This window comes from Zeus faber, assembly GCF_960531495.2.
Source record: "Zeus faber genome assembly, chromosome: 21".
Lineage (NCBI taxonomy): Eukaryota > Metazoa > Chordata > Actinopteri > Zeiformes > Zeidae > Zeus > Zeus faber.
In genome coordinates this window covers 26,095,479-26,122,901 of record NC_137208.1, presented here as the reverse complement: position 1 = coordinate 26,122,901, position 27,423 = coordinate 26,095,479, and the positions used below count along the sequence as shown (strand labels likewise).

Sequence of the window (27,423 nt, the reverse complement as noted above, 5' to 3'; positions counted from 1 at the left end):
CCGGTCATTTATGAAGAGGAAGTCATGACCTTACTTCACCCTGACCTCTATGAGCAAACTGCTTGCAACTGTGGCAATTTACTTGTTATGATAGAGAATGCCAAGCTCTCAAGGACTGGATAGTAAAATAGCAAACCTATCCTTTAGCCCAACAGTGCAGTGAAACAATTAGTGGCACAGCTAGGCCCAGTTAAAGGGAAGCAAGGCAGCACTGTGTCCGCGCACGCGCTATAGGCAATTAGGCAGCACTTCTGATGCTGCCCGGGCCCCGGAGAGGACCGAAGCTGCATCGAACCTACATAGCCTGCCGGCTATAAGTGGCACCCTAACAGCAAGCGCTCCACTCTGAGCGCTCTCTAACTCAGGTTTGGTGATTTTATTGGATATTAACAGGGTCGTTAAATTCAGTTTACAAATAAAAGGTAACTTTTTTATTGGTTCCTCTGAAATAAAATTCTAAGCAGGATAAAACTTCAACCCCCCCCTCCTGTTACTGAATGGAACGGGCCAACAGACCAGTGTTTCCGTTATCTGGTAATTGATGGTTTGTATACAGTGTGTGTATATATATACACACACAGGCAGATATACACATATACCTATGTGACCCACTGCAGACTTTAGGTACATTTGGTGGCTCTTGACTTTTGTTTTCACAGCATTTGAAAGTGAAGAATCAGAGCTTCAAAACAAGGGGTCAGTTGTGCAAATACAGCAAATACTTTTGAAGCTACGACTTGTTAATGACAAGGGTATGGGAAACTGTGATTCTGAGATCATCACCTTCAAAGTTTTCCCCCCACACTTGGCTTCATTCAGCAAGCTCTCAAGATGCAAATGGTTGGAGGACCAACACAACCGCATGGCGACTTGAGACCCTGCTGAATGGGGACTTGACACCCCGCTGACACCCTGCTGAATGGGGCAATCTCTGCATTGTTCTTTTGTTTTAAGGGAATGTCGAATAGCGTCTTCGACACACGGCGTATTGTTTTTAAAAAGGCTTTATTTAACAGTAAGAATATACATGTTTTATAAAAGTGGAATTATTTAGGAGTGCAGACAACAAATCAAAGTGTAGAGCCTATCTATAATATGAGTCTCTGTATATCAGCCTTGGTGTGTCATTTAATATATAAATGTGCATATGCCAAATATCTTCAAAGTTGTTGGAGTTATTATGTGGGCTAACTCCAACCCTACGCCAGCTACACTCTGAGAGCCTGTTCAGGGCATCTTTACATTTTCTTTTCGCTTCTGGCTGCGCTTGCTTTTACTTGACAATCTTGTTCATTAATACTCATAATCTGCATCACCAACCTCAACGGATATTCCGTTTCATTGTCATATTCAGATTGAAATTCACTGTTTGAAATGTTCTCCAAGTCCGGGATAATGTCAGTGTCAGATTCAGCATCACTGTCGGAGAACTGACTATCATCGCCGAAAATTAAGTCTAGTATAGGCTGTTTACACTGACTTGGATCTATCACACTGGTCAGATTAAGGTTCAGGATATGATTAAGATCTTCCCCCCACCCGCTTCTCATAATCCATAACAACATGGAGACGAAAGTTTTCACAGACAAGTGAAACCAGATCCTTGGCTTATTTACGGAAGTGATGTCAGCATGACTTCTTCGTTGGTATACGCCCCCTCCACAATGATGTCAGTGTATGTGTGTAAAAGTAGTATGATTTAGAGGTTGAACTCTATCAAAACAGCTTCACATTGTGACTCCACATCATATGGAGGCATAATCTTCACCTTGACGGTCGCTATATAGGAAACGATCGATCGGTGTTGTTCAGCGCTATTCAGGGTCTCAGGAAGTGAACCTTGTTTCCCCATGAAATCTAACAGGAATATTTAACTCCACTGTTTAACACTTTGCTGCTATTTATAAATCAAAATCTGTTTAGAAAATACGTTGAGATAAAAAAAAAAAAACCCACAAAGGAACACAAATCTGGAAAAAACAAATTTTCCTCTTCGAAAGGTTTTTTCAACTTATTTGGCTACTCCTGGCGTTTTAAGAAATGCGCGAGAGAGCAGCTTTTGCTGCGGTGGGTCACATACAGTATATATATATACACACACATATATATACACATACATATACACATATATATACACATATACACACACACACACACACACACACACACACACACACACACACACACACACACACACACACACACACACACACACACACACACACACACACACACACACACACACACACACACACACACACACACACACACACAACTCACAAAAAGTTAGGGATATCTGGCTTTCGGGTGACATTTATGGAAAATGGAAAAAGTACACGCTACAGTGATATATCATGAAAGTAGGGCATTTAAGTAGAAGCATGCAATGGTGATTTCCTCATCTCAAACAATTTATTGAAACAAAAGCCAACAACAGTGGTGGGTATACCACAACAAAAAATGTCAATGTCTCAATAACTTGTCATGTGCCCTTGAGCATCAATTACAGCTTGACAACGACGTCTCATGCTGTTCACAAGTCTACTTATTGTCTGCTGAGGCATGGCTCCCCACTCTTCTTGAAGGGCAGCCCTCAGGTCATTGAAGTTCTGGGGCACAGAGTTACGAGCCTCTACACAGCAACTCAGCTGATCCCATAGGTTTTCTATGGGATTTAGATCTGGAGAAAGTGCGGGCCACTCCGTTTGAGGTACCCCAGTCTCCAGCAGCCGTTCCCTAATGATGCGACCTCTATGAGCTGGAGCATTGTCGTCCATGAAGATGAAATTAGGCCTGTGTTGTTCATGCAGGGGCACAATGACTGGATTAATGATGTTATTCAGGTAGTATGGGCTTGTTACTGTACCATTCACAAAGTGTAGGGCAGTTCTGTATTGAGACACACCTGCCCACACTAACACCACCACCAAAGGCTGGTTTGGTGACAAAAGTGGCTGATGCATTGCGCTCTCCTTGATGTCTCCAACATCATTGGCGGCCATCATTTCTGCTCAACGTGAATGGACTTTCATCAGAGAACAGCACTGAGGCCCACTGGTGCCTCGTCCAGTGTCAATGCTCCCTGGCCCATGCAAGACAATGATGCCTGTGCCTGGTGGTGTGGTCAGGTACCCTTGCAGGTCGTCTAGCATGCAGACCACGCTGATGCCAACGGTTTTGAATGGTCTGATGTGACACTTGGGTGCCTCTCACCTCCCTTCAATGTGCCTGGAGTTGAGTGGCATTCATCATCCGGTTCCACAGGGCACTGTTCACAATGAAGCGCTCATCAGTGTGGAATGTGGCCAAAGGACGTCCACTTCTATGCCTTTCTGTGACTCTTCCAGTCTTTCTGTATCTCTGTTGCAACCTGCTGATGACACTCTGTGACACTCTAAGCTCAGTGGCTACTTCCGTCTGAGAACATCCTGTTGGAAGCCTCGCAATGGCGAGGTACTGTTGATCAATTGTTCGGTGTCATCTTGGTCTCAGGATGTCAAAATGTGAACAGCATGATGAGGAGGACTGTTTAAATACCAATTCTAATCGAACCAGTAAATCTATTGTTCGATTCATGGATCAAACACCTGTTGTGAATTTTGCCGTTCAGCTCCTTGTTAGAGAACAGCAAGTTGTGCAAAAAGTAATGAAACATTGAACAGTTGGACATGTGCATTCAAAAGTTTAGACATCAAATTAAGTTCACCTATTAAGGTTATGGTGCAGTTCAGGTTCATCCTGAAATTTCACCCAAAAGCTGAATATCCCTAACTTTTTGTGAGTAGTACACACACACACACACACACACACACACACACACACACACACACACACATACATAGAATTCCGGCACGTTTGCCTCTTCTCTTCCTCCTCCATCAGCGTATTGGTAAACACAGCGGTGGCAGGACAAAGGGATCACAGCACGTACTCCAGTAAGTTGCGAAAAAGTCTATATGAGGTGTCAAACGGACGTCCTGGAGTGCTTGTCGCTCATATTGTAAGAGCGGCGGTGCAGTGCGTGCAAACATAAGAACAATACAAATAATAATAAACACAAAACTACAAGTTGAATGTGGAGCCATTGCCGGTGCCACCTTACTGCAGCGCACCCAAAAGTCAGGGGACATGCCCAAACGTTAGCAGCTCTAAATAGCTGTATCAACTGTAATAGTTAACAACATGTTCATGCTAACTTAAGCTTAACCAGATGGACAGCGTATGAAAGTATAAGTCATACATACATGCAATATATGTATGGCTGCAGACCGTTTCTTTCTGTGAATTTTTAGTGACAGCCTCCTGCTGGTTTCTAGCTGCAATGTATTCTTGTGTATCCACTACAACATTCCCTTCCCAGAATCCCTCACAATACAATGCTCTGAAAGAGACAGGCTAGACATGCAGACCCGCCTGCTTGCGTGACATTTATTTCGTTATTATATATTATTTGTTGCTGTCAAATATTATTTATCTATTCCCAATCTTGAGCTGCTTTCACACATGCACTCCAGACAATGTCGGGGTTAATTAGGTTCGGACGTTTAGACGAAGGATGGTGCCTGAGGACAGTGTGCAGGAGGCAGGATACGACGCAATGACGCTGCAGAGTTTTGGCACAACCAAGATGGAGGACGAGCTACCAACTTATCTTTTTTGGCATTGACTTCATGTATTTGGACGTAATACAAACGAGAGAGTGGAAAGGAATATTGTGTAAAGCAGAAAGGAGTACGACGCAGCTACGCTCCATGCACGAAGATCCGCACGAAGGTAAATAACTGGCGCAGGATAGAGATGTCATCAACACGTGACAGGCCCACTCACTCGTTGGGAAGGCTGCGGACAATTGCTCTGTTCACACATACCGCTCAATCGCACATTATACAGACTTTGTACTAGGGTGCTGGCTGGCTAAAGTCCCAGTAACGGCCAATGAAAATTGGGGGGGCACACAGGGTGGCCAATCAGATTACAAGGGGGGCCAGTGCCACACCCCCACCCTCAATGAAGATCCACCCCTGCCACAGAGTTATCCAAGGATATCAGAGTCAAGACAGTTCATGCCTACCAACAGGCTACAAAAACTATCAATGTTTCAACTCAATCAGTCAAAGTCAATCAGATCTGGAAGACCAAGAAAGATTCCAGATAAATTGGCTGAAACCCGGTGTGAAAAACTTAAGAGAACCCACAGATCACTGCAAATGAGCTGCATAATAGCCGAAAGAGGTCGAGTTGTTCATAGGACAAGAATATAACGCACCTTAGTACTGGATGGATGGATGGATGGATAAAAAAATACGGACTGACAGAAAAAGCACAGTAACCTAAATAAAATTTAACTGAAGGAAAGAAAAATGACAGAAAGGGCCAGAGAGACAGAGACAGACTGTCCACAATACAATAGAAACATATAATAAATTATCTTCCTTGAAAGACATCACCGCAAGAACAAGAACCTGTTTTTCAGGAACAAATATTCCTCAATCTTTCATCTACTTCCCTGAGAATGACTGACTCAGTAAAATGAGCGACTCATTTTACTGAGTCACAGTCTCCAACGCTTTGTTAATCAAATGACGCAAGATGAGTGAAATAGTGTTTATTTGCATGCATGTGTGTCGATCACTCCGACAGACAGACAGACAGACGAACAGATGGACAGACGGATAAATGTCAGTCTTGGCCACGCGGTAGAAGTCATAGCTCTCGGGATCTGTTGCGGCAGGGAGTGTGTGTGTGTGTGTGTGTGTGTGTGTGTGTGTGTGTGTGTGTGTGTGTGTAGACCCAAGCACAATGTATACAATTTTGACGACGAATTACAAATCTGGCATTCAATGCGTCCAACTACACTCATAAGTGTCTCTCTTTGCCAAAAATATACACACAAACACTAGAAGGTCAGAAGAAAATAAGTACGAGGTCTGATCTCCCTGTCCCTGTGACCATCTTGTTATCCTCAGGAATGTTCAAAATGCTAATTAGACTCAGATGTTCTACCAAACAATAAAGTGTGTGTGTGTGTGTGTGTGTACATGTGTGTATTACCAGAGCAAGGTTCTGTTTAACAAGGTTCTATTTTTTTTAACTGTGGCTAGTTAATGTGTGCTGTTGGGTGTGGGTCAAGGTTCATTAGTATGTGATCTTCTGGCAATTATCAGGAAGGGCGGGGGGGGCTGTTGACCTGATGTCCCAGTGGAGTAAAGATATGCATACAGTATTTCCCACACTAACCCAGCAAACGGTCTCTCAGCTCAGCTGTAAACTATCACATTCATACGAATGCGCACACACACACACACACACACACACACACACACACACACACACACACACACACACACACACACACACACACACACACACACACACACACACACACACACACACACACACACACACACACACGACTTCCTCTTACCCCAATTTCCAAAAGTAAACACATCTCCTCTATTCTCCCTCAGCCCCCTTCATTCCCAACCTCCCTCTCTCCCTCTGTCAATCGCTTTCTTTTTAACCCTTTCCGTAGCAATTATTTTCTGTGGCTCTGTGGAGTCTCAGGGCGATTGAGGCAACTTAAAGCACATTGCCTCTGCGTGCTTCTGTTTCCCCCACCATGAGGACAAGCACATTAGGATTAGACGCTTCCACCGATGTCTTGGTCAGGCATCAGTGGGAGCATCGCTCAAGGTCTGAAGTTGGCTACCTGGCACCGTTACGTTGCAGCCCACTGCTCCCAAATATGTAAGATACTAGGCTGGGTTAAATACAGAGAACTAATTTCCCCCCACAGAGATGATTTCAGTGTATAAAAGAAAATACAAAATTAAAGAAGCAAAACTTTGAAATTGCAATAGCTGCATTTGTTTTCATTTTAGCTGCATATGTTATGCTATATTGTTATTAAATTCAGCATTGTTTCAGATATACAAAACATGTTCACATACTTATTTGGCATAATAGATAGGAGGCGAGTGTGCAATTTTTGACACCGTTTTCCCATTGAATGTAAGAAAATTCCACCAACAAAATAACATGAAATTGATCTGGTAAGACTTAGTGAATGTTCTACACCTAACCTGCAAAAGTCTCGCAATTGAATAATACCATAATACAAAAACAAAGCTCAAAAAATTGACAATTGTTGAAGCCGATTAGGGCTGCCCCCAAATAGTCAACGAGAAGAGTCTTAGTCGACCAAGTTTTTCCATCGATCAGTTGGTGGCAGAAAAAATAAAATTTAAATAAAAAATAAAAAAAAAAACGACTCCATTCGGGAGCTGCGCCTTGTCAAAATTAACCTTAAACCCTATATGGCTGGACACGTGTATGTAAAACACGTGAGGACTTTTAATGTGAAACAACAATAACAAATAAATCTTCAGTCTCCTTGCTGGTTGTTCCAACACATTCAGAAGAATAATTACAGCTAATTTCCCTGAAATTTCAAATAAAGTAAACTAGTCTAAAAGTCAGAAAGAATATAGCGTATATTGTAAAAAATATTGCGTATATTATAAGAGCCTTTTGAAACAATTAATCACATTCGTCATTAACCAAATCATATTTGAGACGGAGTCCTGCCTCACGGTGTCTGTGTGGAAGGAAATCACTCTGTGTGGAAGTTCCCAACAACACAGTTCCATTCAAACAGATTAAATATGTAAAAAAATGTCCCTCAGAATAATTTCATCAACTTTTTAATCTTTTGGGACTAAAATAACAGACAATTCAGACCTGTTGCTCTGGAGTTGCAAGTGAGCTCCATGTGTGAGGACACAAACATGGAATATGTTTTTGACTCTTTTCGACTCCTACAGTTTGTGTGTTATGATTGGCTTGAATGCCAAAAAAGGAGGGACACGGCACCAGGTAATTTGCGAACTGAATGCGTTTTTATTGACAAAAAGGCAAATGAGATAAAATATCTAAGGAAAAGCCCCACCAAAATCAAGCAGGCAAGGGGACACACACACACACACACACACACACACACACACACACACACACACAATAAATCAATAAATAATAATGTAAATAAATTGAATCAAATATAATTTAACTTAGTGAAAGGTAAAGTTTAAAAGTGGAAGTCAAATCTAAAGTAAAAATGTACCTTGTGCATTGCCATTCCATGGCGGAGTTGACTCTCCTGGCACAGAGGGGAGTCATTGTAGGTGGCTATTGTGGTGGGCAGGAATGACCTCCTGTAACGGTTCTTATTGGAGCGGAGCTGAAGGAGCCTCTGGCTGAAGACACACTGTTGTCTGACCATTAGGTTGTGGCAGGGGTCCATTATGCTGAGCAGCTTATGCAACATCCTTCTCTCCACAACCAGCACTAGGGGCTCCAGAGCAGCCCCCAGCACAGAGCCAGCCTTCTTTATCAATTTTTTCAGTTTCTTGGAGTCTCTGGCTCTAATGCTGCTGCCCCAACAGATGACTGCAAAGAAAATTGCATGAGCCACAACAGACTGGTAGAATATATGCAACATATTGCTGCACACATTAAAGGACTTGAGCTTCCTCAAGAAGTAGAGTCTGCTCTGTCCCTTCTTGTAGACAGCCTTAGTGTTGCATTTCTAGTCCAGTCTGCTGCCCAGGTGAACGGCCAGGTACCTGTAACCTTCCACTAACTCCACCTTTTCTCCCATGATGGAAATGGTGTTCGGCTTAGCCCTGGTCCTCCTGAAATCCACAACCATCTCTTCAGTAGATGATGGCAGGTAGATGATGGCGTCTTCAACTCCAACCTTGGGACGGTAGGCAAACTGCAGTGGGTCCAGAGAGGTGCTCACCTGAGGTGTGAGATGGGCCAATATCAGTCTCTCCAGTCTTTCATGACGTTTGATGTTAAAGCAAATGCTCTATAGTCATTGAGGGCAGATGGAGAGGACTTCTTAGGCTTTGTAGGTACCAGAAGAAGGCAGGATGTCTTCCACAGCACTGGAACCTTCTCCTGGCTCAGGCTGAGGTTAAAGAGATGCTGTAGAATCCCACAGAGCTGGTTCGCGCAGACCTTCAGGACCCTGGGGCTGATACCGTCTGGACCTGCAGCCTTGTTCTGGTGCAATCTCTTCACCTGACTACAGGAAACAGACAGGTGGGTGGTAGAGGGGGACTCTTTGTTTCAAAGGGCATTTTAATGTATCAGGATAGGGAATTGTTAGTTGTTGACAAAAATACAGGTTCCCATTGAGTGTGTGCGCGTCCGGTCCGTAGGGGGAGTTGACATACTCAAGACAACCTTTACAGTTGCAACACCCCTCTGAGAAAACACCCACAGGAACACGTTTACACACATTCTGTCACTTAGGGTATGCACGCGCACGCACGCACACACGCGCACACACACACACACACACACACACACACACACACACACACACACACAACAATGTGGAAACCGCTCAGTCAAAAGGCCGCACAAATTCAATTTAAGATGCTGTTTGTCACTGCTAATTTGGGCAAGTTTGGTTATGTTTGGTTGTTTACACATTAAAAAAGCAAGGGTGAACTGTCATTGGGCCACCACCAATATATTATTATTATTTATTTTTTATTTTTTTTACTTACTTTTTGACAAATTTGTTCTTAATTTTGGAACACATTTAGAACTGCCGTGGACTACTAGTGAGTGCACACAAACCAGTAAAACGTCAGAGTGCGGAGCAGAGGGAGAAAAAAGGAGAGGGTAGGAAAGGTTGAAAATGATCACACTGATTTAATAACATTGGGTTAGGGTTATTGTGTCCAGGGACGAGGGCTCTGTCCCCTATCAGTCAGAAGAGGGAAGAGAGGCGGGAAGACTGTAAAAATGAAACCAATTGTGTTGCCTAGTGTCAAGTGATAAAACACCTCCCGCGTGAGCATTACGTAATGTGCCGTAGCAGCCATCTACGTGGGAACAGACCCCATACAGAACTTTTCCATAAATAAGGTCCTGCGGAAATGGCTACCTACTACCTTTGCTGGATATTCTCCATCCAGTAATGTTACGGATTCCATGTGGGACAGAGGCTTTTTTCTCATACCCACAGTGAACTCAGTAGTAGTAGCGGTAGCAGTAGTAGTATGTGCAATAAGTGTAATAAACTGCAATATTCTGTAATTACACTGTAATAACTTAGCCTACCTCATCCATTATTAGCAGTGTCCATGGTGTTGTATTGTTTTATTTCATATTTGTCATTTAACTTTATCTGGTGCATAGATTTGATTTTGCATATTCTCTATACATTGTATTTCTTGTTATTTTAGACTTAAGATATTTTTTTCTATGCTACCTTTCTGTTTGTGCTACAATGCAGCAACTATTACCATGACAAATACCTTGTACATAAAAATAGGCTTAGGCCAATAAACATGTTCTGATTCAGATTTCAAGGGTGACTCACAAAATGCTAGCTAGTACTCTCGACAGGTACACACGTGTAACATGCAAAACCAAGAAAGCATGTAACCCCTGCCATAAACATACACAGACACGTGCTACACCTCTGCAAACGGAAAAAAGAGAAACGGGAGAAATGCCGGTCAAATATTATCCGTTTTACTAAGCTTAAAAACAATTGACATGCAGGCTATATAGATAATGACATCAAGGCATGTAGATATATTATTTTTTTATTGAATATTCAAAATAAAATAGCAGAAACCCTGGGTAGGACGCTATCACACAAAGAGTAGAGTGTGTGCGGGAAGCGTGCGAGTGTGTTTTATTTGCAGGTAGTCCAAGAAGTTTACTTATTTACAATGTGTTGTATTCCATAACACTGAGGTATGATGTGATTGTGCACGCGCATGTGTGAGAGAGACAATGTAGGGGTTGCGGCAATGCAGCAAAATGACTGATGGCGGTGTGTGGATACATGGGCACTTGTTCACTGGGGCTAATGGCTCCTAGTCATCCATCCAGTCACTGGCGGACACACACACACACACACACACACACACACACACACACACACACACAAATACAAGGAGAAGAAAGTGAGTCTTTGTGTGTATGGGGGGGAGGGCAGGGGGGTGGCAGACTCAATGAAGTCATTGCCTGTATGTCTTTATATACATTGTCGAAACTTTGTCGCTCTGGCCTCGTGCACCAGGGAACATTCCAGACTCCAGAACAGCCACCATTCCAGTGCAGTTCCGATTAATGAGGTTTTCTGGCATATTTAATAAAAAAAAAAATAATAATAAAAAAATCACATTTTCATGTTCAATTACCTTGCTTGTAAACCCTTGGTAATGTCTTGAAGTCTGTGTCTACAATACATTACAGGACGGCAAATATTTTCCCCTGCAGCTGTCTTCACGACCTGTTTCAGGGTATATGGCCATCAATACTGTCTTGCTTCATGCAACCGGTTTCTCTGACTCACCCTCAATAGCTGCGGCAGTGTTGCGTTCAGCTTCATTGTCCCATTACTAAGGTTAATACACCGGGTTCAAAAATCCCGGAATCAATGCCAAACTGTTTGTAGCAGAATGCGACTGTATCCGTTGCCAACCGCGATGAGAACCGTTTGGCCTTACCGTGGAAAAGGAGCCTAAGATAAATCCTGGAGCATTGCGGGATACCCTTAGATGTTTACAGAAAGAGAGCCATATAAAGACAAAGAAGAACCAAACTCAACAGAGGAGGGTTTTCCCTCCCTTGGCAGAGCAATAGAGTAGCCAATCTGTTGTGAATTAGTTGTACAGCGTCATTCCAAAAACATGCAACATTCCTCCGGGACCTCGGGGACTACAGTGCGTGCTTTGCCTGTTCCCACCACAGTGTGTTCAGAGTTCTTGGTGGTACTTGGCTATTGAAGTCTACATAACATACATATGCACATCGCCAAAAAAGTATAACACTGTAAGTTGACATACGGGTCAAGAAATTAGCAGACCCACCCCTCAATCCTCTATCCCAAGAATCTAAAAATCCACATTACACTGTAATATGGGTTTTCATGCTCTGCGTCTCCAAGTGGGATTCACAGACTATAATGGCAGATTTGGGAAAAATAATATAGCGCTGAGGACTTTTGTATATTTACACAAACTCCCAAACAGTAAGGCAGATGAGAGACAGTATCAAGATAAACAAGATAGTGTTATGAATGGTAAAATCTGAAATGCTGAAGATAGCGGCACAAAGATTATAACCCATGGCAGCTAAACTGGCCATTGACCGCTAATCTCTAATCACCTCTAACCGCTATGAAAAAGGACTATTCACACTTTCAGGTACACGGTCTTTTTGGACATTATGTCATTATTTTGTGGAGTGCTGGAGGGCGCATGCATAGAAAAGTTATTAACAACAGAATTGTCAGTTTCATATAGTATAAACATTTGGAAAACAAATATATATTTAGTTGTACTTTTGGGTAATTGTCTGAGGGGGTTGTGACCCTGACCATTAACTGTGAACAGGCCAACTGTAGCAAAGTGGTCAAAGTTCAGTTGACAGATGTATGTGTATGCATGTGTATGCATGTGTGTGTGTGCGTGCGTGTGGGGGGGATGTTAAAATTAGCTAAACCACACAAAAGGGAAGTACTACACTCTAATAAACTGTATAAACCCTGTTTACCATTTGCACTGAAAGACGTAAATCTGCTTGCAAGGTTCCATATTGGCGTCATGTGGGAATGGGAGCCGGTGTCTTTGTTCTGTCAAAGTTGTTGACAGAACATTTGACAAATTATTTGTTTTTGTGAAGAAAAAAAAATAAACATTCGGGTTCGAGTATGATCCGAACTGTGGAGCTTTGCTGTAAAGACAAGAAACTGAAACGCGTCCAGTTTCTACGGAGACAGGTTTTTAATAATCTTAAATGTAATTATTTTTCATCTTAAAAATGCCACTCAGACCCTAGCCATGTAATTTACAGTTAGGGGTGTAGTGTGACGTGCAGGGACATTGAGCACAAGTGCTTCGCTTGCCTGCCAGCTGCACAAGACGGAGAGAGTAGACAGAGAGGTGAAGCGGGTGGGGAATGTTCATTCTCCGGAGGCAGAGAGTTGAAAATGATCACACTGATTTAATAACTTTTGGTTAAGGGTTATTGTGTCCGGGGTCTCTGTCCCCCCTCAGTCAGCAGATGGAAGAGTCCACGTGGCGGGGAGATGGGGAGCAAAGCGCTGGTCTAAAAAAACAATTCTGTTGCCTAGTCTCGCGTGATATTAGACACCTCGCATCCGTAAAAGTCATCTAAGTGGGAACAGACTCGATAAATAACTTTCCCGTAAAGGAGGCTATGTGGGAATGACTATCTACTGCCTTTCCTGGATATTTTTTTTATCCAGCAATGTTACGGCTTCCATGTGGGAAAAGGGCCTAATGCAGCATATGCTGTGGCACATACTGTATATTGTCAGTTGTTCTGTATGTTTCACCCAGAACACACTTATTCTACCCATTTACGATAATTATTATTAATTTAATAGTAACATAATCACTAAAAGGTGGAGATGTGGCCAGCAATGTTATTAGTTTCAATAAAAAGGGCCTGTTTGTCAGACCGTTTACGCAAAGCACAAAATAATATTTCCAATTACATATTTAAAACTTTATGGCTCGCCATGAATGTGCCCACCACACACACACACACACACACACACACACACACACACACACACACACACACACACACACACACACACACACACACACACACACACACACACACACACACACACACACACACACACACACACACACACACACAATTTCCATGATGAGGTTTGGAGGGTGAAAATAGAGTCCGTCCTCTGTCCGTCCTCCCTCCGCCCTCCCTTTTTTGCAAACATCTTAGTAGATATGTGACCCACCGCAGCAAAAGCCGCATTGTCACACATTTCTGAAATCGCCAGGAACAGCCAAATAAGTTGAAAAAACCTTTCAAAAAGGAAAATTCGATTTTTCCAGATTTGTGTTCCTTTGTGGTTTTTTTTATCTCTCAACGTTTTTTCAAATCCGAGTTTGATTTATAAATAGTAGAAAAATTTTAAACCGGGGAGTTTAACATTCCCATTAGATAAATATAGATAACATGGTGAAACACAGTTCACTTACCGAGACGCTGAATAGCACTGAACAACGCCAATCGATCGTTTCCTTTAAAGCGACTGTCCAGATGAAGGTCATTCCTCCATATTCCATGTCATGTGAAGTCACAATGTGAAGCCGTTTTGATAGAGTTCAACCTTTAAATTTCACTACATTTACACAGACACAGAGATATTATTGTGTAGGGGGCATATACCAACGTATACCAACGAAGAAGTAATGCTGTCGTCACTTCCGTAAACAAGACGAGGATCCTTCGGTTTCACTTGTCTGTAAAAACTTTGATCTCCATGTTGTTATGGATTCATGAAGCGGGCAGCGGAAGATCCAAGTCATATAGCGGACCTTAATCGGACTAGTGCAAAAGATCGTAGTCACTATAAGAAGCGCGTACTGGACTTCATTTTCCCGCGATGATAGTCAGTTCTCCGACAGTGATGCTGAATCTGATACTGGCATTATCTCGGACTTGGAGAACATTTCAAACAGTGAATTTCAACCTGAATGTGACAATGAAACTGAATATCCGTTGAGGGTGGTGATGCGGATTATGAACAAGTATTAATGCACAAGATTCTCAAGTAAAAGCAAGTGCAGCCAGCCTGAATGTGACAATGAAACGGAATATTTTCAAGAACCACCGGAAGAGACCGACGATACGCCCGTTGTTAATGGAAGAAGTTGATGACGTGATGAAGTCCGGTGAGGTTGGTGATGCAGATTATGAAAAAGTAGCAATGGATAAGATTCTCAAGTTTACCTGCAAATGAGGCAGGGGCAAAAAGAAAATGAAAAGAGGGGGCCCCAAACAGGCTCTCAGATTGTAGCTGGGGTAGGGTAGGCGTTAGCCCACATAACTCCAAGAACTTTGAAGATATTTGGCAGTTGCACATTTATATATTAAATGACACACTGAGGCTGATACAGAGACTGATAGACCAAATTTTGTTGTGTTGTCCCCACTTATAAAGACCTAAATAATTCAACTTTTAGAACGCATGTATATTCTATATTACTGTGTAATGCACATGTATATTCTTACTAGGTGTGAAAAAAAAATTTCTTTTAAACTAGACAGAAAAAACGCTAAATTAAACTATAGTGTGTACTTAGAAAAACAAACAAAAATGTACAAGGAATGTCTTTTTCCTTTTCAATTTGGTATAATGTGTCAACATAAAGCCGTTACAATACAATAACCAGTCAACAAACTTATCTTTGTAGACAGACAGCATTAATAATGAGCATGGCTCAGATCTTATGTAGTGGAAAACTACTTTTAAATGGAAAGATGCAAATTAGAATTTACCATTGTTAATAATGAGGGAACAAACATGACTGTTGAGGTTCTTATTGTCTGTGGTGAGCACATGTGGGTGTTAGAGAGAGACAACGACACAGGCTAAGTGTGATCAGGCCACGTGTGACCAGAGGAGTAGAAAGAAAGAAAGAAACAGTCTTTAATCGTCACACGACACTCCACAACACATGCTTGCACACACACACACACACACATGCTTGATGGTGGCCGGTGAAATGAATCCTCTGCTTTTAACCCATCCTGGCTTGTCCTTCCTCCGGGGGCACAGCCAGGAGCAGTGGGCAGCATACGTGGACGCGCCCGGGGAGTAAGTGTTATCACAGCTCTTGTCTGACTTGACTTGTATTTTTTACCCTCTTATGATTCAAATTTAAGTATCAGATAAAACACTAACTACAAATAATTTTGTTTGGTTACTATAATAAAGCTTTAAAACCTTTTTTATGCCACATTTTCATTATTAGGCTGATGTATACATAGTATCTTAATTACTCAAAATATAGGGTGAATAAAAATGGCAAACATATTTTAGGTTTCGGCAACCAAAAGCAAATGCCTGGTTGTCAGCCTGGCAGCCACTCTTAAAGGTTAGTGTTGGGCCCTGTGGAGATTTGACAAACGACTAATAATGGAATTTTTTTTTTTATTTATGGTGGATGGTGATTTTATTTGCTATGTCCATCGGGAGTTTCAGAGTGGAGTGTAAAACTTTTTTCACCAGTTTTACTGCACGCTTAGTCTTTAGCCCTCTTATTCTATATCACCACCAGCTGCCACTGCATGTTTATGGCTATGTTCACACTGCAAGCCTTGGTGCTAAAATTTGGATCTATTGCTCAGGTCCGATTATGTTTGGCTGTTTTTTAATTTTTTAATTTTCTATTTTTTTTTTTTTTATGTGGCCAATATCAGATTCCAGTGTGAACTGTTAACAGCCCTAAACCTGACCCGCATGTGCAAAAGAACAATAACAAAGAAGTCACATGCAGCACACTGTTGTACAGAAGTACATGCCATTTGTTTCGATATGTCAAACAGACCGGCTACGATACGACCCCTCAAGCTTTGCTTGGACAGCAGAAGTGTCACCCCAAATACTTATGAGGTCTAACCATAGGCGTTTATGTTTATATTTATATTTTAGATCCGGTGCAATTCATAAAGTGAAGTAATAGTCGCATGAGTTACGATTTGACGGTTCTGACTGGGGTCCCATTGCAAAAAAAATCCCACCAGTATCCGATTTAGGACCACATATGAAAGTGGTTCAAATCCAAATTGAAAATATCAGATTCAATGTGATTTGTGCTGTTCAAGCGGTTATGAAAAAAATAAATGAGTCACATGTGAGCAAAAAATCTGATTTGGTCACTTCTGCCTGCAGTGCCTCCAATGTAGTCTATGATGACCAACGCTTAATAAGGTAAATGTGGCTCCAAAACCCTCTGTGTCCCTCCCTGTCAATGACAAAACATTTGACTCGTGCACACCTCTGACCCCTTGCTCCCTCACATCTTTACAGTCTCATTGAAAAACTACTTGCAAGAAGAAACGCTCGCTGTCTGTAAATGTTTTACTTTCTCCCCTCATTTCCTACCCTAACAGATTACAAGAGTTCAACTCAATGTGCATGCAAATGCAGGTATTGACAGAGTAACAAAGGAACACACTCAAATAGACAAACACTTTCAGATGTGTATCATTTTCTTTCTACCTGTACAATGTGCTTTGTCAATAAACCCCCGTTGAAAGAATGGTAGAAAGAGATTGGAGAAGTTGACCAGATGCAAATTAAAATTGACTGTTGTTAACAATGAGGGGACGAACAGGACTGTTGAGATTCTTAGTGTGGTGAGCATCTACAGTACATGTATGTGTGAGAGTTTCACTCCCAAATAAAGCAAACCAAAACAGTGTGTTTTTCTTGTAGATGTATTTAATTTACTCAATTTCCTACTGCTGCGTAGCAGATCGCTTCCTAGCGCAAATGCCCCTCTGAGCGTTCTGGCTCTCTAGTGCTACAATTCCCCTGTTGGCTACCACCACAAATCTGACTTTTAGGGTAGCTACTAGCTCTCTCTCTCTCTCTTTTGACCATACTAGTTTGCATGACACCCAGACAAAAGTTGGATTTAAAATTCATAATTAAATATGGTAAATGGACTGCATCTTATATAGCACTTTTCCAATCTTGTGACCACACAAAGCTCTTCACAATACGTGCCTCACATTCACCCATTCAAATACACATTCATATATCGATGGCGGTGGCAACTGTGCAAAGCGCACACCAGCTCAACAAGAGCCGTTCAGTGTCTTGCTCAAAGGCACTTCGGCGCGCTGCTGGGGATCGAACCAGGAACCCTCTGATTACTGGATGACCCGCTCTCCCGCCTGATCAAAATATGATCAATATATACTTACACCGCCTCTAATATAAGGCTGCTTCCAATAAAGACCTGGTACCCACTGCAGTTGAGGTAAATAAAGGTCCCGGTCACTATGATGAATTACTTACTTTGTTTCCTTTTGCAGACCTGCCGATCTTGGAAAACATTTTGAGTAGCACAATAGTGTAACAGGGAGTCTACGTGGCGTTTGGGTCACTGCAGCTAAATGACGCCATCAGTAATTCACAACGTAGCCGTCTTGTAGCGAACGTATGCAACAAACAACGTAACAAACTAACGTATTTGAGCTACTACGGCTAACAATACATACAAATTGATCATATTAGGATATATCCCTTGAAATGCATCATCTTGTAAAGTTACCTAACATGTTTACCAGCTAGAGATGCACCGATTACACCAATTTTTCTAAAAGTCTGGCCTGCCGATTCTGATTGAGGGCTATTCAGAATTTCATTCAATTGTATGTTTATAATAAAAAATTGACTTAAATACCTTTTACATTGTCGTCTAATCATTTTGAGTTTATATCCGTGGTGGGAGAAATCAAATTTTCTTATCATTTGGTCTCTCATTAGGTATATCTGCTGTCCATCAATGACAAATGCATCACCTGATCTGATCACTCTCACATGATAGGACAGCTGCACTGACTACTGCTTAAATTTTCAGTTACCACAATAGTGAGATTTCTGATTTTGACACTTTATTATTGTTCATTATTCACTATGGAAAGTTAATAGAAAATGGAACTGTCACTCAGTTCCAATAAAATAGAATATGGGACTGTCACCAAGTTTCAGTATAATGCAACCTGTAACTGGACACAACATATGGAAATGTTGAGTTCAATCTTCAAATTAAAGTCTTTCACTTTTAAGTGCAAATAAACCTTTCTATGTATATGGTACTTTCCAGTCCAAAATGCAGTCTAACCTTTCATCACAAGCAGAGCTTGTGCACTAGGAACAACCAGAGCAGACGCTCCTCTGTAGTGACAACAACAGAAACGCAGTCTGCACAATGTTGGAATATGGTCAGGCAATAAATATAATATCTATAATCTTATTTGTTTACCATGAAGTACCACCAAACAGCCGTCATTCTTTCTTTCGCTGTCTTTTTTTTGAGCATCAACTATGCAACTACGTTACATTACATGGTATCAGGTTTGAGTATCGAAACATTTTTGCATGTAAATTCCACCGGCACAAAATTGGATATATCTGGCACTGATCGGCCGGTCACCGCTCAAGCAAGCTGAAAACCAGCTGATTCCCGTCACTGGCCAATACGGTGGATCTCACGTTTTAAATGCTAACATTATGGTCACACTTTTTGTGCTTGATTAATACTCCCCCACTTCCCATCTTACCTCAGCAATGCAGCATTACGGCTCGTGGATAATAAAGTACCGTTGCAGATGAGTGGAAGTTGAGTGAGTGAGGGGTTACAGAACCAGAAGGTTGTAGCATCTAGTCCAATCTGAGGGACGTACTTTAAATACCGAATAAATGTACGGTACTGTTTAGTATTGATTGATTGTTTTCCAAAATTAAATTACAATAATATATATATATATATATTTTTTTTTGCGTAGTTTCAGCTGGCATTTCATACCAATGTATTTTGGCCAAGAATTGCGTGCTTGTTACACAAATGCATACAGGTTGGCAGGTCTACTTTTGATAAATTCCAGATTGTGACGCGTTAGCTTTGAAGTTTGAAGACCAGTAAGTGTTGATGCATATTTGGAGGCCTATATTTCCCAGCCACCCACTCATTGACGATGCCCACCCACAAACCCAGCCCCCATTTAACTCGCGTAAAGACGGATCGTAAATATTCCTGTATGCGCAAATATGAGGAGAAAGGCTCCTCGCGTCGCTCGCGCAAAGTCAAAAAATCTCTGAGGTACGCAATGTTGCATAGGTCCTCACACCTCATGGCTCCACTGCCTGGTTATGTCATTAGCTTGTACGTTATCAATTAATCGACCATTGTTTGTTTAGGTTAACAACTATCGATTCAGGAAATTCCTTTAAATTTCATCCCTAAAATTAATGTTAAAAACCAATATGTTAAAAAGGTTCATGGTAGAGTAGATGTAGAGGTTCAGCAAAAGAATAAGCCCCTTTGGCAGACTACTCTGGCAAAGGACCCCCCCCCAGACACACACTTTCACTATTAATTAATATTATTATGAATAGTATTGTATATTGTATATTGCACGTTAAAAATAACTGAATTTGGCCATACCTCATTACATAGTGAAGAAAAAACAAAGGCTACGCTGGCAATTACATGTTTAAGGTTGGAAAGGAACAGATCTTGACCGCTCAATTTAAACAATTAATCGTGCAGCCCTAGGTTATATCAAGAGTGGCTATTTTACTTAGAATGACCTACACTGCTTGTTATCAGACAGTCACAAGGCAATCTGTGTCAGAGATACACACTTGTTTATTTTTAGTTAGCACAGTCATATCATATGGAATGTGCTGTCTCTGGTGTGTGTGTGTGTGTATAATGTTAAGTAAGCACAGTGGGAGTATATCAGTGCAACTGGTAGAGAGACATGTAACTGTGTGTGCTTGTTACTTTACCAGAACACACTGGTAAGTAACCTGTGTGATGAACACACAGGAAAACACACACAGGAAAACACACACACACACACACACACACACACACACACACTTAAGTCTTAAATAGACCAATATAAACTTCTGTTTTGAAAAAGTACAGGAATGTGTCCACAAATGTAGCATTAGTTTGTTCTAGCTATTGGAATGGTTTTCTAACCATGAGCCATAAGTCGTGACTGACGCATGTGCCCCAAGCAGAGGCAATGACAACCGAACAGATTCTTGAACGAGATCCATGAGTTGCGAGTCACGCATGTGCCTCGGCTGTTGGCAACAAATCCTGGACCAGATCACGAACGAGACCCAAAATACTCTCATTCGGAATCGGGAGTCACGCATGCGCAAGTTACACCAACTGAATCAAACAAACTAAGAGTCAGAAAATGTAACAAATTTTTACTGAATCACTAAGTCAAAGAGCCGAATCTTCAATAAGTAACTTTTCATCACTTAGACTGAGGCCCGCATGATACTGAAGCTAGCGGCTGCTAGCTTCAGTATCATGCGGGCCTCAGTAATTCGCAGCTGCTGATTTTATGGTGTGTTCAAAAACCTTCGATTTTTAAGTAAAGTTCGAAACCCTCTGATTTTTTCACTAACGTACAGTACTGTGTCTGTGACAACTGTTGCTTAGCTGAATTTCCATAAAAACACATGGTTAATGGTTTGTTTTATTGTATTGATGTTAAACATAATTTAAATATCTAATTTCTGAAACCTTTACTCTTTTATGAAAATGGATTTCACTGTACTTTTCCCCCACACAGACCAGTCACGTTTCTCCAAGACGGTAATGGATTTTCCTTTTATTACAAGCAGGAAACTAGGGTAAATAAATCTAAATTTAAAATAAAAAACACTCGCACACACGGCATCTGTCCAACTGCGTGGGACGGAGTTGTAACTAACAGCCTTAGTTATGTTCATGTTTTCTGTTTCCTACAGGTAGGAAACTTTGATTATTTTTTTAAAACTTTGATTAATTAATTTACATCTAAAAAAAAAACACTCAGGAGACGTAATCATAAGTGAGTATATAAATAGGTTAATACATATAAATGTTATTATAGGCCAGGCTTAAAATGCAACACAAACTCAAGTAAAATTTGATTTAAAAAAATAAATCTAGGAGAGGGCCATACTTTTTCAGGGGTCGACAATGTTGCTCAGTGTCAACCCCCTAATTAAACACATTAAAACTATGTTATTTAGATATGATTTTAACATCAAATTAATTAATTTTCTCTTCATGCTCCTCAGGTTCATGCTCCTCAGGTTCGCCTAAAGACGATATCTCTCAAAGTAGAAGAGAGCAGGGGTCACAACTGAGAAATACAAAGAGTGAATGATGAAAGAAGGTGAATAGAGGTGTGGGGGAGACACTGGGGAGCAAGAAAGAGAAAGGGATGAGTAGGACAAAGGAAAAAGAGGGGGGGAGTCAGGACAAGAAAAGGGGGCTGTCGAAAGAGAGGAACAGAGAGAGTTACCGAGTGAGAAGGAATGAGACCATTGGGAAGAATGAGCAGAAAGGAGAGTGAGCGGAAGGAAACAGGGAATAATAACATTAATGTTATTAATGGCAGGAATTGCCTGTTGATCTAAGCATCAGCATACAAACAAATCTGGAGAGCACACACACACACACACACACACACACACACACACACACACACACACACACACAGAGACACACAGAGACACACAGAGACAGAGACAGAGTGTGTGTAAGAGAACAGAGACAGAGAAAGTAAGAGTGAGAGAGACAGCAAGACAGTGGGAGATGGGCAATGTCATGCAAAGCAAAACAGGCAGCGCTCCAACACAAAGGAAATTAAACACATGGAGAAGAGACGCCGAACCCTGGACACTTGCTTGCAGTAGTCCATCGTAGCCGATAATGACTTGCAGCAGAAACCTCCAGGGAGGTTTTTAATTGGTCCTTTAGCCGCTTTTTTTGGCTACCTGCCAAGCGACAGCCCAATTGTAGCTGACCATACAGGATCTTGCGTGGCAGGAAGTCTGCTGGAATCCGGATGGGAATGAATGTCGAGCCATCTCAGTTGGTGGTGGGTGATAGTGGCCTCTATGCTCCCACACTTGGACTTCTGCAGGATCTTTGAGTGTGGCAAAGGGGTCCTGCAAGATCACTTTTAGGATGTGCTGGAGGCACTTTATGTGAACATGAAATGTGGTACAATGGCGAGGGAGGATTCAGACATGTTGAAGACGGGCGATTTCTGTGGGTGAACTGATGACCACTGACATAGACCTCTGTTTTCGGGATTTGGACAGACAGTCCCATCCGGCTGTATGCTCTCACAGCAGCTGTAAGATTGGCTTGTAGGTATTCTGGAGAATGTGCCACAACAGCACAATCTCCCACCTGAGGCGCTGTTGGCACCGTGCTCCGGCGAGTTATCTCCCAAATAGCCTTTCTGTGTGGAGTTTGCATGTTCTCCCCTGCTCACATGGGGTTTTCTCCACCTAACATCAGTAAGAACCCCCACCCAAAACATGCACGCATCACCATCGTCTGACCAGCGATGGAAATCTGGTACCAGGTCCCCGGGCGCGTCGACGAATGCTGTCCACTGCTCCTGGCTGCCCCCCGGAGGAAGGACAAGCCAGAATGGGAAAATTGCAGAGGCCACATTTCACTGGCCACCACCCAAAAAGCATGTGCATGTGTGTATGTATGTCTTGTTGTAGTGGGTGTGTCATGTGACGAATAAAGATTCTTCTCAATCATCGGCATACCAGAGCTCAAGTATGCTTGGAGAGTCTGAACTTTGTTGCAGCATGGAGCCTCCTGATGTTAAAGAGGTTCCCAAAGTCCAACCTTAAGTCTAGTGTCATCCCGCTTCCTGCCAGTCATCCCATCATCGAACGACTGTAGTAAGTTCACAACTTTCCAAGAGAGCTATACTGCAGGAGGACTTTCCAAAGAAGATCACGAGAGGTCCACAAAGACCATGAACGGGTCTTGTTTTTGTTCACGACTCCTTTCCTGCAGTGGGGGCACAGTAAGGATCATCACAGTATTCTTGTTCTTCCTGAAGCCACACAAACTCTGGGAGCATGACGATGTTAATCAGTGTGTGGAACATAATCTTCGACAGAACTTTGCCAGCAACTGAAAGAGCGATATTCCCTGAGAAGGCATGGTGCTGACAGCAAAGGTTCAGAAGCGCAGAGTCCCTCTTTGATATATGTGCATTGGAACATCCAGTTAAATGTTATAATACTACCATACCATGCGGCTGCATGAAAAAAAAACAAAAAACAAAAAAAAACACTTATTACAGCTATCAAAGATCCACAGGGTAGACATAACATACACGAGACATCAATGCAAGATATCAATAACATATTCAGAGACTTTTATAATAAGCTATAGCCCTCAGATAATGAATCAAATACATTAAACACTAACTCATTCCTCGATGATATCGACCTCCCTAAATATTCCACAGAGCAGGCTACCATATAAGATCAACCACTTACTCTAGTACAGCGATTCCCAACAAGTGGGCTGCAGCTCCTGCACCCGTGCACCTGTACATTTTTGAACTTGCGGTGATAATCAAAATAGATGGTTAACATCAGGCACACTAAAAGGAAAGAAGTCATTGGTACATCAACCACAAGTGAAGTCCCGGCGGGACACCAGACAGGCAGGACAGTCCAAAGTACAAAGGTTCAGAGAAAGTATATCGCTGAATATTTATCATTGGGATTTTTTTGGACAGGCACGGAAGATGAACCGTTACCGCTGTGCATGGTGTGTTCTAAGATTTTATCACACGAAGCTCTGAAGCCATGTAAACTGTGCAGTCACCTCAAGACAAAACACCAACAGGACATGTCCAAGCCGCTTTAATTTTTCAATAATAAACTCAAGGAGTGGCAAGAACAAAGTCATCGAAACGTCATGTATGGGCACCAAGAACGCAAATCCCGATCTGTCCAACGATTCTGTACGTTTTCTGATGCCTTTCCCGATGACGTATCTCTGTGAGACTGGCTATTTAGCAGCATTGAAAACGAAATCCAGGAATAAACTGAACGTTAAGCCAGATCTTGGCCTGAGACTCTCATCCCTTAAACCAGACATCAAGCATTTGGTGTCTGCCAAGCAACATCAGCCTTGTCATTAGGTGAGTTAATATTAATGTGCTCCTGTTATTGTTAGTTTTATCAGCGCTGGCGTGAGTCATGAGTTTTAACCCACGTCTTTTTTTGCTTTACCACTACAGCACAATAAGTTTGAGAATGCATATGATTGTTTAAATAAACGTCCTCTGAGAATGCACGGTTTGGCTTGCATATTACTTTTGGTCGGATGTGGGCCGCAAACACTTTTTGATTTTCAAGTGGGCTACGAGTCCGAAAAGGTTGGGAACCGCTGCTCTAGAAGAACTCAGGAAAGCTCTCTTCTCTATGCCAAACAATAAATCACTTGGAACAGATGGCTACCCAGTGGAATTCTATAAACACTTCTGACCACTTACATCCCCATTATTCATCAGAATGGTTACAGAGATGAAGCCAACCTCCACCATGCCTCCACACATGAATACTACTCTCATTTTGGTTTTGCTAAAACCCAATAAGGACCCAACCCTTACCTTAGTTAAAGAGCCATAATCCTAATTAATTGTGATTAAAGATTATTGGTAAAACACGAACCAACAGAATTGAAAAAGTAATTCCATTCATAATTCACCCAGACCAAACAGGCTTTGTCAAAGGCAGACACTCATCCAGCAATATGTGCCGTTTATTCAGTCTGATCAGCATATCTCAAAGGAACAACTTTAATACTGTTATTGCCTCTTTAGATGCCAAAAAAGAATTTGACATGGTTAATTAGACATATCTCTTTCAATCCTCAACAAATTTGGCTTTGTAGAGCTACTCATTCAATGGACAAGAATCCTGTACGACTCACCATCTGGTACCGTCATCAACAATGGTTACATTTCACAGCGTTGCACTCGACAACAGGGCACAAGACAAGGATGTCCGCTCTCCCCTTTACTATTTGCCATCTTTATTGAACCCCTCGCGGCGGCCATCTGTCAATACAGTAATATCAGATTCAAGAGGTTTATTCTTCACATACATACTTTCATACATATATGCAGTGAAATGTAATGCCGGAGCGCCGGCGCAGGCGACCGCAGGGGGCAGCGCCAGTATCACCCATATCGTTCCATCAATAAGGAAACATAATTGTTCTAAAAACCCATTAATCGCAACGACTCTGTCAGCCTGGTGGAGATTCAACAAACTTAGTGGTCACACTGTATCCAAACAAATTCACTCCAATCTGGTACAACCCGTATTTTTTGTTTAAAAACAGACTAATAATCTTTAGGTCTTGGAAGAATCAAGGAATTACTCATCTGGAACACATTTTTGATAAAAATTTGCTTATATCCTTACCAATCTTAACCCCAAGGTATAATACTATATTTGTGGCCACAGTTTCTTTCAACTAAAGAAGTCTCTAAAAGTTTAAATCAAATTGACGAACAACATCCTACAACCACCTCCGATGATTGAACATCTTACTCATATCGGTAATTAAAAAAAATCCCTTTCCCAGAATATACAAACTTTTATTTAAAACAGATGACACTATCTTTACCTACAATGGAATGGGAAAGAAACCTTATTGTTCCGACCGATATCAACCTGTGGAAGCTTATTTGCAACATATTTTCTATGACCCACAATTCAAAAATGCAACTAATCCAATAAGATTCTGCACAAAGCTCCTATCACAGAACACAAAATGTTCAAAATTGGTTTTGTGCTCTCACTGTTCCCTTAATACCAGAAATGACTACGTTCATGCCATCTGGCTAGGCCCATCTATCCTAGCATTCTGGACCAACATCACCTAGAAGCAATCAACCCTTCTGGGTCACAGCATTCCAGTCTCCCTGACTGTTTGTCTCCTCGGTGACCTCTCCTCATTTGACCAACCACTTAAATGCCACCATACCATGTTGATCGCCTTAACAATAGCCAAGAAAATAATATTACTCAATTGGAAAAACAGAGATAATCTCACCACATCCCAATGGTTACATTTATTAATAGAATACATCTCAATAAAAAAACAAAACAAAAAAAACTATTGGCAATATCCAAAAACAAGGTTGATTCATTGAATGAAATATGGGCTACTTTTATCACTGACGTAACTCCATCCATTAATACATTAATACTTGAGTCTTCCTACATCGGGGCAATATCGTCGTGTTTTGGGGCATGTGGAGGTCCTCCTGGTCTCGTTGGGGCTCTGTGATTGGGTTTGATTACTGTAAGACCTGCTCTACTCATTGGCAGTGATCTCCCATGGTTGCAATGCACATGTGGATATAAAAATTTCCCCGAAAGAACAACTTTGGGCCGCGGATCCAGAGTGGCCCCTGGAGATTTTAAGCGCCAACGCTTTTAACAACAACAACAACAGAGCCGTTCTTCCAGGGGTTGGCCCACGAAGGAAGCACTGCGGTAAACGTGGCGGCATTCGGGTCAGAATGAGGATGCAACCTTACCGTCCACCTCTGCCAAGCATCATTCTTGCCAATGTCCAGTCCCTGGAGAACAAGATGGATGACATTCGAGCAAGGATTACATTCCAACGGGATACGAGAAACTGTTGCGTCGTCAGCCTGATGGAGACATGGCTGAATCCGCTAGTGCCAGATGAAGCCATTCGTCCAGCTGAGTCCTTCTCCATTATCCACGTCGACAGGTCGGAGGAGTCGGGGAAATCCAAGGATGGAGGCGTCTGTCTCATGACTAACAGCAGCTGGTGCAACCTGAACAAAATCAAGACTCCCGCTCCTGCTCGCCGAAGCTGGAAAAGCTGACCATCTCATGCCATCCATTCTACCTCCTCCAGGAATTCAGCATGGTCATCATCACAGCCATTTATATTCCACCGCAAGCCGACACCG

The 27,423-nt window shown here is 41.9% G+C and overlaps 1 protein-coding gene across 1 annotated transcript in view; it reads right to left on the bottom strand.

Annotated features, from left to right (window-relative positions):
• The window catches only part of LOC307246692 (plexin-B2-like), a 102,526-nt gene that overhangs the window by 64,077 nt on the left and 11,026 nt on the right, over positions 1 to 27,423 (bottom strand). The window lies entirely within an intron of this gene.